Here is a 15,978-nt window from a genome sequence, read left to right on the forward strand (position 1 = left end):
AATGAAAATAGATATAGCTTTCTTACAAGAAACTCATTTAACGGATATAGAACATCAGAAATTAGAAAGAGACTGGGTTGGAAATGTTATTGCAGCTTCATTTAACTCAAAGGCGAGAGGAGTTGCAATTTTGGTTAATAAAAATTTACCAATTAAAATACAAAATGTATTAATTGATTCGGCAGCAAGATATTTAATTATACATTGTCAAATTTTTTCAGAACTATGGACTGTTATGAATATTTATGCACCAAATGAAAATTATGTAAAATTTATACAGGAGGTCTTTTTGAATTTGGCTAACGCACATGATAAAATATTATTAGGTGGAGATTTTAATTTTTGTTTAGATCCAGTTTTAGATAGATCAACAAAGGCTATTACAAAATCAAAAGTAGCAAAATTAACTCTATCATTGATGAAAGATTTAAATTTGATTGATATATGGAGAAGAATTAATCCAAAAGAAAGGGATTATTCATTTTATTCAAATAGACATAAAACATACTCAAGGATAGATTTTTTCCTAATATCAACAAATACTCAAGATAGAGTGAAAAATGTGGAATATAAAGCAAGAATATTGTCTGATCACTCTCCTTTAATAATGACAATGATAATGATAGATAAAGAGGAATCAATTTATAGATGGAGATTTAATTCAATTCTACTAAAACGTCAAGATTTTTGTGATTTTATGAAAAAGCAGATTCAGTTCTTTTTAGATACAAATTTACATTCAGTTGATGATAAATTTATATTGTGGGAAGCAATGAAAGCATACTTGAGAGGCCAGATAATGAGTTATACTTCTAAAATTAAGAAGGAATATATGATAGAAATAGATCAATTGGAATAAGAGATTATAAAATTAGAAAAAGAATCTCAAAGAAATATGACAGAAGAAAAACAAAGACAACTTATTAATAAGAAGTTAAAATATAATACACTCCAGACATATCGAACAGAAAAAGCAATTATGAGAACTAAACAGAGATATTATGAACTAGGTGAAAGATCACATAAAGTTCTTGCATGGCAGTTAAAAACAGATCAGATTTCTAAAACAATAAATGCAATTCGAACAAAAGTGAATGAAATTACTTATAAGCCTCTAGAAATTAATGAGGCTTTTAAGAATTTTAATTCTGAGTTGTATAAATCAGAATCAAAGAATGATAACGTTAAGATAGAAGAATTTTTATCACAAATAACTCTTCCAAAATTAAATATAGAAGAACAGAAGGGATTAGGTATGCCTTTTACATTGAAGGAAGTTGAAGAAGCTTTGGGATCACTCCAAAGTAATAAATCTCCAGGAGAAGATGGTTTTCCACCTGAATTTTATAAAAAGTTTAAAGATTTATTAATTCCTCCTTTTATGGAGTTAATATATCAAGCGGAAAGAACGCATAAACTTCCAGAATCTTTTTCAACAGTTATTTTAATAGTATTGCCAAAAAAAGATAGAGACCTTTTAAAACCAGCATCATATAGACCTATTTCTTTATTAAACACCAATTATAAAATAATAGCAAAAATCTTATCTAATAGATTATCTAAATGCTTACCAAAATTAGTGCATATGGATCAAACAGGATTTATCAAAAATAGACAATCGGCAGATAATGTAACTCGGTTATTTAGTATAATCCATTTAGCGCAAAAGAGGGAGGAAATGAGTGTGGCAGTTGCTTTAGATGCAGAAAAAGCATTTGATAGATTGGAATGGGATTTTTTATTTAAGGTATTGGAAAAATATGGATTAGGAACATCATTTATAAAATGGATTAAAACCTTAAATACTAATCCCAAAGCTAAAGTAGTGACAAATGGTCAAATTTCAACATCATTTCAGTTAACAAGATCAACTAGGCAAGGTTGCCTATTATCACCTGCTTTGTTTGTGTTGGCAATAGAACCATTAGTTGAATTAATTAGAATGGACCCAGATATTAAGGGTTTCAGAGTTAATCAGGAAGAATACAAGATTAACTTATTTGCTGATGATGTTCTACTTTATTTAACAGATCCATTACATTCACTACACAAATTATCTTATAGATTAGAAGAATATGGGAAAATATCGGGTTATAAAATAAATTGGGATAAAAGTGAAATTTTACCTCTTACTAAAGGAGATTATAATCAATGTCGATTAATAACTCAATTTAGATGGCCAGCAAATGGTATAAAATATTTAGGTATAAGAGTTGATAATGACATAAAAAACTTACACAAATTAAATTATTTACCACTTTTGAAAAAAATTCAGGAAGATCTTGATAAATGGATGGCATTACCAATAACATTAGTAGGTAGAGTAAATACTATAAAAATAAATATATTCCCTAGACTACAATATTTATTTCAATCATTACCAATACAATTACCCCAGAAGTTTTTTCAAGAGTTAAACAAATATGTGAGGAAATTTCTCTGGAAAGGTAAGATGTCAAGAATATCGTTGGAAAAATTGACATGGAAATTTGATCTAGGAGGATTACAACTTCCAAATTTTAAGAATTATTATAAAGCAAATCAACTTAGATTTATTGCATCTTTTTTCGAGAAAGATAAACCGGCATGGATTAGAATAGAACTAGATAAAATAGGAGAAAACGTACCAGAAGATTTTATATACAAATGGGAATCTAAATGGATACGGGAAAAGAAAGAATCTCCTATATTAAAACATTTGATTGACTTATGGAATAAGATAAATGTTGATGATGAGACAAAAAAATCTTTATTAGCAAAGAGATCTTTAATTCAAAATAGACTTATTCCTTTCACAATGGACAATCAACTTTTAAATAATTGGATTCAAAAAGGGATTAGATATATAGGGAATTGTTTTGAAGGAGGTATATTAATGTCATTTGACCAATTAAAGAATAAATATAAAGTATCAAATAACACTTTATTTTGTTACTTTAAGAGCTTATTTAAGGGCTTATTTAAGAGAAAAATTAGGTCAAACAATGTTATTGCCAAAACCTAATGAAATAGAAATTTTAATTCAAAAAGGAAATATTAAAAAAATTATATCTTGTATGTATAATTTGATTCAAAATCAGGCAATTAAACAAGGAGTCCATAAGTCAAGACAAAAATGGGAAAGTGATTTGAATATTAAAATAGAAGAAACAAATTGGTCAAGACTATGTCTTGATAGTATGACAAATACAATAAATGTTCGGTTAAGATTAGTGCAGTATAATTTTCTACATCAATTATATATTACACCACAAAAAATAAATAAATTAAATCCAAATTTATCGGATCAGTGTTTCCGATGTAACCAGGAAACTGGTACTTTTTTACATTCGACATGGTCTTGCTCTAAAATTCAACCTTTTTGGACAAATTTAAGACTTTTACTGGAACAAATTACAGGAACACAATTTCCTCATAATCCAATATTACTCTTACTAGGTGATATTGAAGGGATAAAACCGAAACTCAAAATAAATAAATATCAGAAAGAATTTATAAAAATTGCACTGGCAGTAGCCAAAAAAGCTATTGCAGTTACTTGGAAATCGGATACATATTTAAGTATAGACTCTTGGAAGAAAGAAATCTATGGCTGTATTCCATTAGAAAAAAATACTTATAATTTAAGAGATAAATATGAAACATTTCTGAAAATTTGTAGCCCTTATTTACAAAAGACAGGATTAAATATATAGATGCTCTGAAGATGAAACAATTGGTTATTTGGGGAAAGAAATAAATGTACATATTAAAGTTATTACGAACTCCATGGAGCATGTGGAGATCTTCCAACAACCAGGCATTCTTTCTTTTTTTCTTCTTTCTTTCTCTTTTTTTTCTATAGGGCAGTTAGGGGGGTGAGGTTTAGGGGAGGGGGGAAGGGTTATATACATTTTTTTTATACTTTACTTTGTAACTACTTAAAAATGCAATTAAAAAAGTTTTTTAAAAAAAAAGACAATACACATCCTGAAGTTCTTTTACTTCACAAACAGAGAAGTGCCCCAAAGAATGAATGACAGTTAAATATTAGAATCCAAAGCTCCCCCCCACGCACAAGCAGCGGTAAGGCAATGACCCCCCCCCCCCGAACAGCTAAAGAGCATCGGTGCCCCCCGCCAAGCACTCAAGCGTGCAGCAAAGCATCAATAAAGACACAGACCTGCAGTACTCCAAAGACTAAACATTCACCGGGTAATTTGACATACCACAGGCTTTATCTCTTTCTCCCGAAAAAGGGAAAAAGAGGCGTCCCCGTTTCACAGTGAGAAGGGGGACATGACAAAACAACTCTCTGATTTATGGTGTTAAAAGTCAGTTGTGTCACTCTTCCCGAGTTCGGTGCCTCTGGGCACAGAGCTAGCAGTTAGCCCGATGCTTCTTATCTTCCTTGTTCTCCCACGACCAAACAGTCGGCAGCGGCATCATCCTTAAATCCACCCGTCTCCAGAGCCATGAAAATCAGGTACCCTGGAGGCCCGCCAGTCTTCCAGGCCACGTCCTTGGCATATCGAAAAACAGCCGGTCATGAGGCTCTGAGAGCGGGTCTCATTCCTGTTAAGAAGCAAAGTCAGAATGTAACTCCATGTTTGGGTCTTCAAAAGTACCTTGAAAATGAAAAAAAAAGCTATCAAAGACAGAAATAAAGCTGTTTCTAAAGATGCAGCAAAAGGATTGCCATTTAGCACCACCATCATTCAGTTCTGTCTCTCCTGTGTCAGCTATTTTTCTGTCTTAAATGCAATTTATTCCAGAAAATGTATATCAACTTTCATTTTGCTCATTTTAATATTTTCTGAACTGTCTCCTCAAAATCCATTATCTTCCCAGTATGGTTTCACAAGTTATTTGGCCTAAATATTTAATTTTGTAAAGCAAGGCAATGGAACAAACAAAAGCACAACTTCACTCACAATAAATGACTCCACAAATGAGCAAAGAAACAAGGGACAAACAAGGCGAAGGTGAAAACATTGAACTAATAATTAGTCTGATAGGTAGGTGAGCAGGAAGGGTTATGGTCTTGTCATCTCTGCCTCCCTCTGGTGGCCAGTTCAAGCTGTGACACCACATGGGTTTCCTCTAGTTGCTGTGGTTTCCTCCCACAGTCCAAAGATGGACCAGTTGGTAGCTTAACTGGTTGCTGTAAACTGACCCTGGATTAGCCTCAGATTAAATTGGGGGATTGCTGGGTGGTGTGGCTCGAAGGGCCAGCAGGGTCTGAGGAATGTAGGAAGCCATTTCTTAGTGTAATGCCCAAACTATTTCAAGCCCAGAGTCTAACCTCTGCCATACTGGTCAGGTTTTCCTTTGAGACCAAGAGGAAGTGGCAGAGTTAAAACTGCTTCAATGCATCACCAGGGTCCACACAAGATACATCACTATTAATGCCCCCAGCTACTATCGGAACATAAACAGAGACTATAGATGAAAAAAATTGCTAAAATATCTGTGTATTAAATGAGTGCTGATTATGGAGGTAGTGTTTCCATATGATAAAGTAATTTCTCTGCACCTCAGTTCTAAAAGGACGTCTTTCAATCCTGAAGTCATGCCCTCTTGTCCTAGAATCCCCTACCATGAAAAATAACTTTGCCATATCTAATCTGTTCAGGCCTTTTAACATTCAGAATGTTTCTATGAGATCCCCCCTCATTCTCCTGAACTCCAGAAAATACAGCCCAAGAGCTGCCAGACGTTCCTCACATGGTAACCCTCTCATTCCTGGAATCATTCTTGTGAATCTTCTCTGAACCCTCTCCAATATCAGTATATCCTTTCTAAAATAAGGAGCCCAAAACTGCACACAATACTCCAAGTGTGGTCTCATGAATGCCTTATAGAGCCTCATCATCTCATCCCTGCTCTTATATTCTATGCCTCCAGAAATGAATGCCAACATTGCATTCGTTTTCTTCACAACTGAATCAACCTGGTGGTTAATCTTTAGGGTATCCTGCACAAGGACTCCCAAGTCCCTTGGCATCTCTGCATTTTGAATTCTCTCCACATCTAAATAATAGACTGACCATTTGTTTCTTCCACCAAAGTGCATGACCATACACTTTCCAACATTTTATTTCATTTGCCACCTGTTTGCCCATTCCCCTGAACTATCTAAGTCTCTCTGCAGGCTCTCTGTTTCCTCAACACTATCCACTCCTCCACTTAACTTAGTATCATCAGCAAATTTAGCCACAAATCCATTAATACCATAGTCCAAATCATTGACATACATCATAAAAAGCATCAGTCCTAACAACGAACCCTGTGGAACTCCATTGGTAACCGGCAGCCAGCCAGAATAGGATCCCTTTATTCCCATTCTCTATTTTCTGCTGACCAGCCAATGCTCCACTTATGCTAGTAACTCCCCTGTAATTCCATAGGATTTTATCTTGCTAAGCAGCCTCATGTGCAGCACCTTGTCAAAGGTCTTCTGAAAATCCAAGTAGACCATGTCTACTGCATCTCCTTTGTCTATTCTGCTTGTAATTTCCTCAAAGAATTGCAGTAGGTTTGTCAGGCAGGTTTTTCCTTTCAGGAAACCATGCTGGCTTTCATATAGTTCCAGGTAATCCATAATCTCATCCCTAACAATCGATTCCAACAACTTCTGAACCACTGGTGTCAGGCTAACAGATCTACAGTTTCCTTTCCTCTGCCTTCCACTCTTCTTAAATAGCAGAGTAACATTTGCAATTTTCCAGTCATCTGGTACAATGCCAGAATCTATCGATTCTTGAAAGATCATTGTTAATAGCTCTGCAGTTTCTCCAGCTACTTCCTTCAGAACCGAAGGATGCAATCCATCAGGTCCAGGAGATCTATCCACCCTCAGACCATTAAGATTCCTGAGCACCTTCTTAGTCATAATTTTCACTGCATATACTTCACTTTCCTGATACTCTTGAACGTCCGGTATACTGCACATGTCTTCTACAGTGAAGACTGTTGCAAAATATGCATTCAGCTCCTCTGCCATCTCCACGCCTCTCATTATAATATCTCCAGCGTCAGTTTCTATTGATCCGATATCTACCTTCAACTCTCTTTTACCTTTTATTTACTTAAAAAACTTTTAGTATCTTCTTTGATATTAGTTGCCAACTTCCTCTCATAATTCATCTCTTCCTTCCAAATGACCTTCTTAGTTTCCTTCTGCAAGTTTTTAAAAGTTCCCCAATCCTCTATCTTCCCTCTAGCTCTGGCTTAATTGTATGCCCTCTCTTTTGCTTTTACTATGGCTCTGACTTCACTGTCAGCCTCGGTAGTGTCCTTCTTCCCTTTGAAAATTTCTTCTTATTTGGGAAATATCTGTCTTGCACTTCCCCTTTTTTTCACAGAAACTCCAGCCATTGCTGCTCTGCTGTCCTTCCTGCTAGTGTCCCTTTCCAGTCCAATTCGGCCAGTTTCCCTCTCATGCCATTGTAATTTCCTTTATTCCAATGAAATATGGACAGATTGGAATTTAGTTTTTCCTTCTAAAATTTCAAACTGAGCTTGATCATATTGTGATCACTGTTCCCTAAAGGTTCCTTCACCTTAAGCTCTCTTATCACCTCTGGATCATTGCACAACACCCAATCCAGCACAGCCAATCCACTAGCGGGCTCAACAACAAGCTGTTCTAAAAAGCCATCCCTTAGACATTCTACAAATTCTCTCTCTTGAGGTCCAGTACTGGCCTGGTTTTCCCAATCTACTTTCATGTTAAAATCCCCAATGATTATCATGACATTGCCTTTCTGACACGCCGTTTCTATCTCCTGCTGTAATTTGTAATCCACTCCCGGCTGCTGTTTGGAGTCTAGTATACAACTGCAATTAGGGTCCTTTTACCCTTGTCATTTCTTCACTCAACCTATAGAGACTCTACACCTTCTGATCCTATGTCATCCCTTTCTAATGATTTAATATTATATCTTATACACAGGGCAACACCACCCCCTCTGCCTACTAACCTATCTTTCTGATACACTGTATATCCTTGGACGTTCAGCTCCCAATGGCAGCCATCCTTTAGCCAAGTTTCAGAGATGGCCACAACATCATATTTGCCAATCTGTAGCTGAATTTCAAGATTGTCCATTTTATTCCACATGCTGTGTGCATTCAAATATTACACTTTCAGTCCAGTGTTTGTTGCTTTCTGTTTTAACTGCAACATGCCTCTATCGCCCTGTAACTCCTGCCACTGGCTGTGATTATGCCTCATCTCCTCCCTGTCCTTTCTTAATCTCTGTTGCACGCTTTGATTCATTTCTGTTTTCCCCTTCCTCAACCCTATCACTCTGGTTCCCATCCCCCTGCCAAATTAGCTCTATTAAATGTGCCCACTAGGATATTGGACTCCTGTGGGTTCAGGTGTAACCTATTCTTTTGTACAGGTCACACTTCCCCCAGAAGAAGCCTCAATGATCCAGGAATCTGAAGCCCAGCCTCCTACACCAGTCTCTCAGCCACACATTAATACACCTGATCATGCTACCCTTGCACTCACTAGCACGTGGCACAGGCAGCAATCCTGAGATTACTACCCTAGAGGTCCTGCCTTTCAGCTTCCTGCCTAACTCCCTGATTTCTCTCTTCAGGACCTACTCCCTTCTTCTACCTATGTCATTGGTATCAATGTGTACCAAGATTTCTGGCTGTACACCCTCTCCCTTCAGAATACTCAGCACGCGATTGAGACATCCCTTACCCTGGCACCTGGGAGGCAACACACCATGTGGGTATCTCTATCAGGCTGACAGAAGCTCCTGTCTGTTCCCCTCACTATGGAATCCCCTATGACTCCTATGAGCGGCTGTGGAGGCCAAGTTATTGAGTGTATTTAAGGCAGAGATAGATAGGTTTTTGATTAGCCAGGATATCAAAGGGTATGGGGTGAAGGCAGGGGAGTGGGGATGACTGGAAGAATTGGATCAGCCCATGATTGAATGGTGGAGCAGAGTCGATGGGCCAAATGGCCTACTTCTGCTCCTGTATCTTATGGTCTTATAATATTCAATACTTGTATTTGAAGGTCACAATGTTATGTCTGACATGCCATGCATTTTCCTACATGGCAAACAGTGTCATGAAACATTTCAAATGGAAGAGCCGAAATCCAGCAGCTCTCAAATGTGGGTTACAGCCCTGCGGTAAATGGTGTATTTTTGACAATGCCATACAGACGGGAAATTGGTATGACCAAATATGCCCCCTAGTTCGAGGAGAGACATAATTGAATAAAGAACGATCTGCTTTGTTGAAGGGGTGGGGTGGGGTAGTGGCTGACTGTCAGGGCAATCTCCAGAAGGGCTGAGATAAGGTGGGAAGTGAACTGTCAGTGTTCTGCCTAATTTGTAAGACAATGTATCAAAGATGCATGGGGTCTCACTGAAACCTCATGTTCAGACATCCAGCTCTTCAGGAAATGTTTTTTTTACTTCTGACATTCAGGACCCATACATGTGACAACAATACTAAAACACCATGTGAAAACTAATAATTCAAAAAAGTCAATGCACTGATCAAAGCTGACATACTCACACAGACCACTATTACCTAGCCAATGACACATGATGCATCTCAATATTGAAGATAAATATTGAAACAACAAGCCCACAATTTCTTTTCCAGGCACGTAGCAGAACCAGTGCCTATGTTGCACTCCGCCGGATGAAAGAGTTGGGAGCAAGGTTCCCAGAAGAAGCTGCCCGAGTGGAGCAAATAACACAGCTCAGTGACCAACAATGTTCCCACTAATTTGTAGTATGTGCAAAAATCTGCTGTGCAATTTTTTGCCCAGTGACAACAACATGTGCGCACTGAAAGCAGTCTGTTCTGCTTTCAGCCTGTTTGGGTTATCGTTGAAGATAAAGTATGATGTGGAATGTGTGCCATCCAATTAGCGGGAGGTTTTCTTGGAGAGGGACAATAAGGTTGGTCTTGGGCTTGTGTTCAGCTGGAGATGGAGAGAGAAGATGCTGGGGAGAACCGGTCGTAGCATACGATCCGGTGGGAGACCGGTTTGCTCAAGATGGATTGCGAGTGATGTTCAGAAGGTGGTTTGTGTGTTGCGTTGACCAAGGGCCCAGTGTGTGAGTGACAGAGAAGTTCGAGATGAGCTTCAACTTGTGCACATTGGCTGTTCAATTGGAATGGGCCCTTTCTGTTATTCTTTAGTTAAGATTCATAAATATAATTCCTTTAATCATATGCAGTGTGCTGTCTGTTATGTCGTGGCACTAATTTGTAACAGGGTCGCAAATTACACAGCATCCACACAAACTGGGGTTTAGGGTGGGATCGAGCCGTCTCAATCTCATGAGTTTGATGGAACTTGGGAATGTCTTCCCCAGACTTATGCAGCCAAGGAAACCAGGGTGTTTCATATAGATGGGTTAAGTGAGTGGGCAAGGGTCTGGCAATGGAGTACAATGTTGGTAAATGTGAGGTCATCCACTTTGGAAGGAAAAATGGAAGATCAGATTATTATTTAAATAGTAAAAGATTGCAGCACGCTGCTGTGCAGAAGGGCTTGGGAGTGTTTGTGCGTGAATCACAAAAGGTTGGTTTGCAGGTGCAACAGGCTATTAAGAAGACAAATGGGATGTTTCTAGAGCGTGAGGAATGACTTTTGGATCTAGGACATATACATTTAACAATTGACTTTGGCTATTAGTCATCACATCTGAAACTTGTAATGTGCATTTAATTTGGAGGGCAGCTCTTAACAATGGGTTCCTAAAAGCTGTGAATCCCAGTCCAGACAATGCTGATTAAAATTCATTTGGATGTCTGTGGTATGGATGTGAATGAGGAGGTGTGAAGGCTGTATGTAGTTGTCCATACATTGTAAATATGGAATTGTCCTTTGATGTTTGGCACATAAAATATGGAGGCCCACGTTGGGCCAGCAGACCTTTCCACCAAAAACGTCTCCATATGATGCCTGCTGTACCTTGTTTTGTTGAATAAAGAAGCTGCTTTGTATCTACCAGTAATTTTCTCCAGTGATTTCATTCAGGCTATTCTTAATTCAGAGGGATTGAATTCAAGTGCAGGGAGGTTACGTTACAACTGTACAGGGTACTGGTGAGGCCACATCTGCAGTACTGTATGCAGTTCTGGTCTCCTTACTTGAGGAAGGATATACTGGCTTTGGAGGCAGTACAGAGGAGGTTCACCAGGTTGTTTCCAGAGATGAAGGTTTAGACTATGAGGAGAGATTGAGTCACCTGGAACTGTACTTGCTGGAAGGGAGATTTGATAGAAACATGTAAGATTATGAAAGGGATTGATAATATAGAGGCAGGAAAGTTGTTTCCACTTGTAGGTGAGACTAGAACTGGTGGACATAGCCTCAAGTTTTGGGGGATTAAATTTAGGATGTTGAGGAGGACCTGCTTTTCTCAAAGAGTGGAGGCTACCTTAGTAAATATATTTAAGACAAGGTTAGATAGGTTTTTGCATAGTAGGAGAATTAAGGGCTATGGGGAAAAGGCAGGTAAGTGGAGATGTGTCCATGGTCAGATCAGCCATGATCTTATTGAATAGTGGAGTAGGTTTGACAGGCCAGATGACCTACTTCTGTTCCAATTTTTTCTGTTCTTGTGCAGGAAATGTGATTAAGAATGATTGTGAACAATACTTAACATGCCAATGAGGTGGAAGGTGACTATCTTTTGTGTACAGTTTAAATTCCTTTGTATATTAGCAACAAAAGATATGCACACCTTAGAGGGAACATTGGTGGCCAATAATTTTGGGGAGAAGGAAGAGCTGACAGTATGGTGCAGGATAACTGAATTAACAATAATAGTAAAATGCTTATTTGTAAATTGTCATGTAATCAAATACAGTATATAAAATGATATTTTAAAAAACTGTTGGAAATACTCAGTAGGTCAGGCAGTATTTGAAGTGAAACAAATGCTTGAAATTAACAATGGTATGATATAAGCTCATTGATCTTAAAGGTTGACTGTTTTTTTCCACCAGAGATGCTGCCTGACATGCTGAATGAAGAGCATCCTCTAGTTTGATTTTAAATTTCTAATCCCCAGAGAGTTTGCTTTCATTGAACATAGAACAGTATAGCACTGAACCTGCCATTTGGCATGTAATGTTGCATCGATCTTGATACTAAATAATACTACATGTTCTCCTCCCAAGTCATCATATATATCCCTCCATTCCCTTCATATTCTAAAAGCTTCTTAAACTCCAGCAAACTTCCTGACTCGACTATTATCACTGGAAAGTTATTCCAGGCATTTATATCTTTTTTCCACTTGGGTGACTTCACACACATGATATTTCCCCAACTATCCTTTTAACAGAAATGGACGAAAAGCAGTTTGGAGACACAGACCCCAACTTAATGTTCACATTTCACACTTAATGCTGTAAAGCTAACTGACTTGAGTACATAAACCTTCTTACTATAAGCACCTCATGATAAATGTTATTATTTATAAGATCTAAAAGCTTTCTTTAACTAAACAGCTTTGTCTGTTTTGAAAGAAGACAAATCAAACAATCCACTCTTATATTACATCTTCGAGCAGTGTTACAAACCCCGTAACTGGATCACTTACCAACAAAGATAGAGAGGTCTGTTGAAGTCTGATGGTACTATTTTTAACAGTATTTATTAGTAAAAATACACAAAAATAACATCAATGCAAATATACAGATAATATACGTCATCAATACTAAATCTAAAAGTGCGGGTATAATAATAATCAATAAGAAATACGCTCTATCATTGTCTAGGGGATAATGTATTGTCCGATGGAAATATAAAGTCACTCAGTTCATGCAGGCTGCAGCCTTTGGGTACCGCTGGGTTTGCAATGGTTGGAGAGGGAGAGGGAGAGGGAGAGAGGGAGAGAGGGAGAGAGGGAGAGAGGGAGAGAGGGAGAGAGGGAGAGAGGGAGAGAGGGAGAGAGAGAGAGAGAGGGAGAGAGAGAGAGAGAGGGAGAGAGGGAGAGGGAGAGGGAGAGGGAGAGGGAGAGAGGGAGGGAGAGGGAGGGAGAGGGAGGGAGAGGGAGAGAGAGGGAGAGAGAGGGAGAGAGAGAGAGAGGGAGAGGGAGAGGGAGAGGGAGAGGGAGAGGGAGAGGGAGAGGGAGAGGGAGAGGGAGAGGGAGAGGGAGAGGGAGAGGGAGAGGGAGAGGGAGAGAGAGAGAGAGAGAGAGAGAGAGAGAGAGAGAGGGAGAGAGAGAGAGAGAGATTTTGAGAAAAACTTGCCATTCCTTTTATAATTTCGATCCGTCGGAGTCCCGTTGGTGTAGCCGTTCACTTGTGGCCTCTCCTTTAGCTAAGCCGTTCTCCCGTGTCGAGCCCGCCAATCCCAGGCAAGGGAAGGACGCACACAAGCCCCCCACCGGCTGTCGCTATTAAACGCTGTCACGGGATTTCTAGCGTTTCTCCTGGTGCGTCTAAAGGGGTTGTTCCCCAGACCCTCTTTTATCCTTACTCACGGGGTCTCAGATGTCAATCAGGTTGGGATGATGCAATCTCTCAACCAGCCCACTCTGGTCATCCCCTGAGGGCTTCCATGAATAGTACAGTACTCAATACACAATTCTGTCTCCAAGAGCCAATAGCCGTTATCAGGGGTTTTTGTTTCACTGAGGCCAGGACACATTCCAAACCTTGTGGATTCTGCATGTCTCCCTCTCATTTCCTGGGTCCCAGACCCGAATTAATAGCGATCTAGCGATTCTCAAAAAGGAGGAGGCGACTCTGTACCCTTCGGCCCCTCAGAGTTGCGGCACATTCATAACAGCAGCAAGACAAGATGCTATAGCTAGCATTCGTTTCTCACAAAGAGTCTCTGCTATAAACAGAGCTTATTTGCAAAGCTGTATTTTTAACTTCAATCTGATTACTGCTTTCTATTCATATTTTAAGAACTTAAGACTGACTTCTATTTATGACCAGAAGCTAAACAAACAGCTAGCTATAAGCTTACTTACATCTGTTTAATTTTGCAAGTGGCAGCTGATGCGTTTAGAAAGCTAAGACTAGCAAACGTGAGCAAGAGGCCGAGGAAGTAAAATATTTATCACACCAGCACAGCCTTTCTTAGGAAAGGGGCCTAAGGCTGCTCATAATATTCCAAGTTCAGTCTGTGAAATACTTTATAAAGGTTCAGCATAACATCCTTGCTTTTAAATTCTAATCCTCTCAAGATGAATGCTAACATTGTATTTGCCTTCCTTACTACAAACTCAATCTGCTGCAAGTTAACCTTTAGGGAATCCTGCACTAGACCTGTTGCATGGATCATTTCTGAATTGGCTCCCTGTTTAGAAAACAGTCTACACCTTTATTCTCCTACCAAAATGTATGACTTACCTCTGCCACACATAATTTATGGAACCTCTATCAGATTGCCCCCTAGCCCCTGACATTCCAGAGAGAACAGCTCGTTTGTTCATACTTGCCTTACAGCTCATATCCTCTAATCCAGGCAGCATCTTGGGAAATCTCTTGATACCCTCTTCACTCTCCACATCCTTTCTCTAATGAGGTGCACACAATACTCCAAAATCTGCCTGACTAAAGTGCTATATAGCTGCAGCATGACTACCTTACTCTTGCACTCAAAATCCAGACCAAGCATGCCACATGCATACTTTGCCACCTTATCCACTTGCGTGAATCTGGTCCCCAAGATCCCTCTGCATCTCAATGCAGTTAAGGGTTCTAACAGTAACTGTATACTTTCGCCTTTTATTTGACCTCACTCTTGTCCGTATTAAACTCCCTCTAACGCTTCTCTGCCCACGTCTGTAACTGTCTATATCCTGTTTTCTTTGATGGTCCTTTACATGGAGCACAATGCCACCAACTTTGGTGTCATCTGCATGTAGAATCTCAGGTGGTGATGAGAGGGCATACAGGAGTGAGATATGCCAGCTAGTGGATTGGTGCCGCAGCAACAACCTGGCACTCAGTGTCAATGAGACGAAAGAGCTAATTGTGGATATCAGAAAGGGTAAGATGGAGGAACACATACCAATTCTCATAGGGGGATCAGAAGTGGAGAGAGTGAGCAGCTTCAAGTCCCTCGGTGTCAAGATCTCTGGGGATCTAACCTGGTCCCAACACATTGATATAGTCATAAAGAAGGCAAGACAACAGCTATACTTCATTAGGAGTTTGAAGTGATTTGGCATGTCAACAAATACACTCAAAAACTTCTATAGCTGTACTGTGGAGAGTATTCTAACGGGCTGCATCACTGTCTGGTATGGAGGGGCTTCTGCACAGGACTGAAAGAAGCTGCAGAAGGTTGTAAATCTAGTCAGCTCCATCTTGGGCACTGGCCTACAAAGTACCCAGGACATCATTAGGGAGCATTGTCTCAGAAAGGCAGCGTCCATTATTAAAGGCATCCAGCACCCAGGGCATGCCTATTCTCACTGTTACCATCAGGTAGAAGGTACAGAAGCCTGAAGGCACACACTCAGCATTTCAGGAACAGCTTCTTCCCCTCTGCCATCTGATTCCTGAATGGACTTTGAAGCTTTGGACACTACCTCACTTTTTAAATATACAGTATTTCCGTTTTTGCATAGTTTTTAATAATCTATTCAATATACGTAATTGATTTACTTGCTTATTTATTATGTTTCATTTTATTTATTTTCTTTTCTCTCTCTCTCTCTCTCTCTCTGTTAGATTATGTATTGCATTGAACTGCTGCTGCTAAGTTAACAAATTTCATGTCATGCCGGTGATAATAAACCTGATTCTGATTCTGATCTACATTTTCATCAAAATCATTGAAATATATCACAATCTATAACTATCCTTTTGGAAACCACTGATCATGGATCTCCATCCAGAATGACAACCTTCTACCCCTACACTTTGTCTTCTATAGGCCAGCCAGTTGTGAATCCAAACTTGTACCCTGGATCACATGAATCTTTATTTTCTGAATCAACCTACCATGAGCGACCTTATCAAAAC

This window comes from Hypanus sabinus, chromosome 2, assembly GCF_030144855.1.
Source record: "Hypanus sabinus isolate sHypSab1 chromosome 2, sHypSab1.hap1, whole genome shotgun sequence".
Lineage (NCBI taxonomy): Eukaryota > Metazoa > Chordata > Chondrichthyes > Myliobatiformes > Dasyatidae > Hypanus > Hypanus sabinus.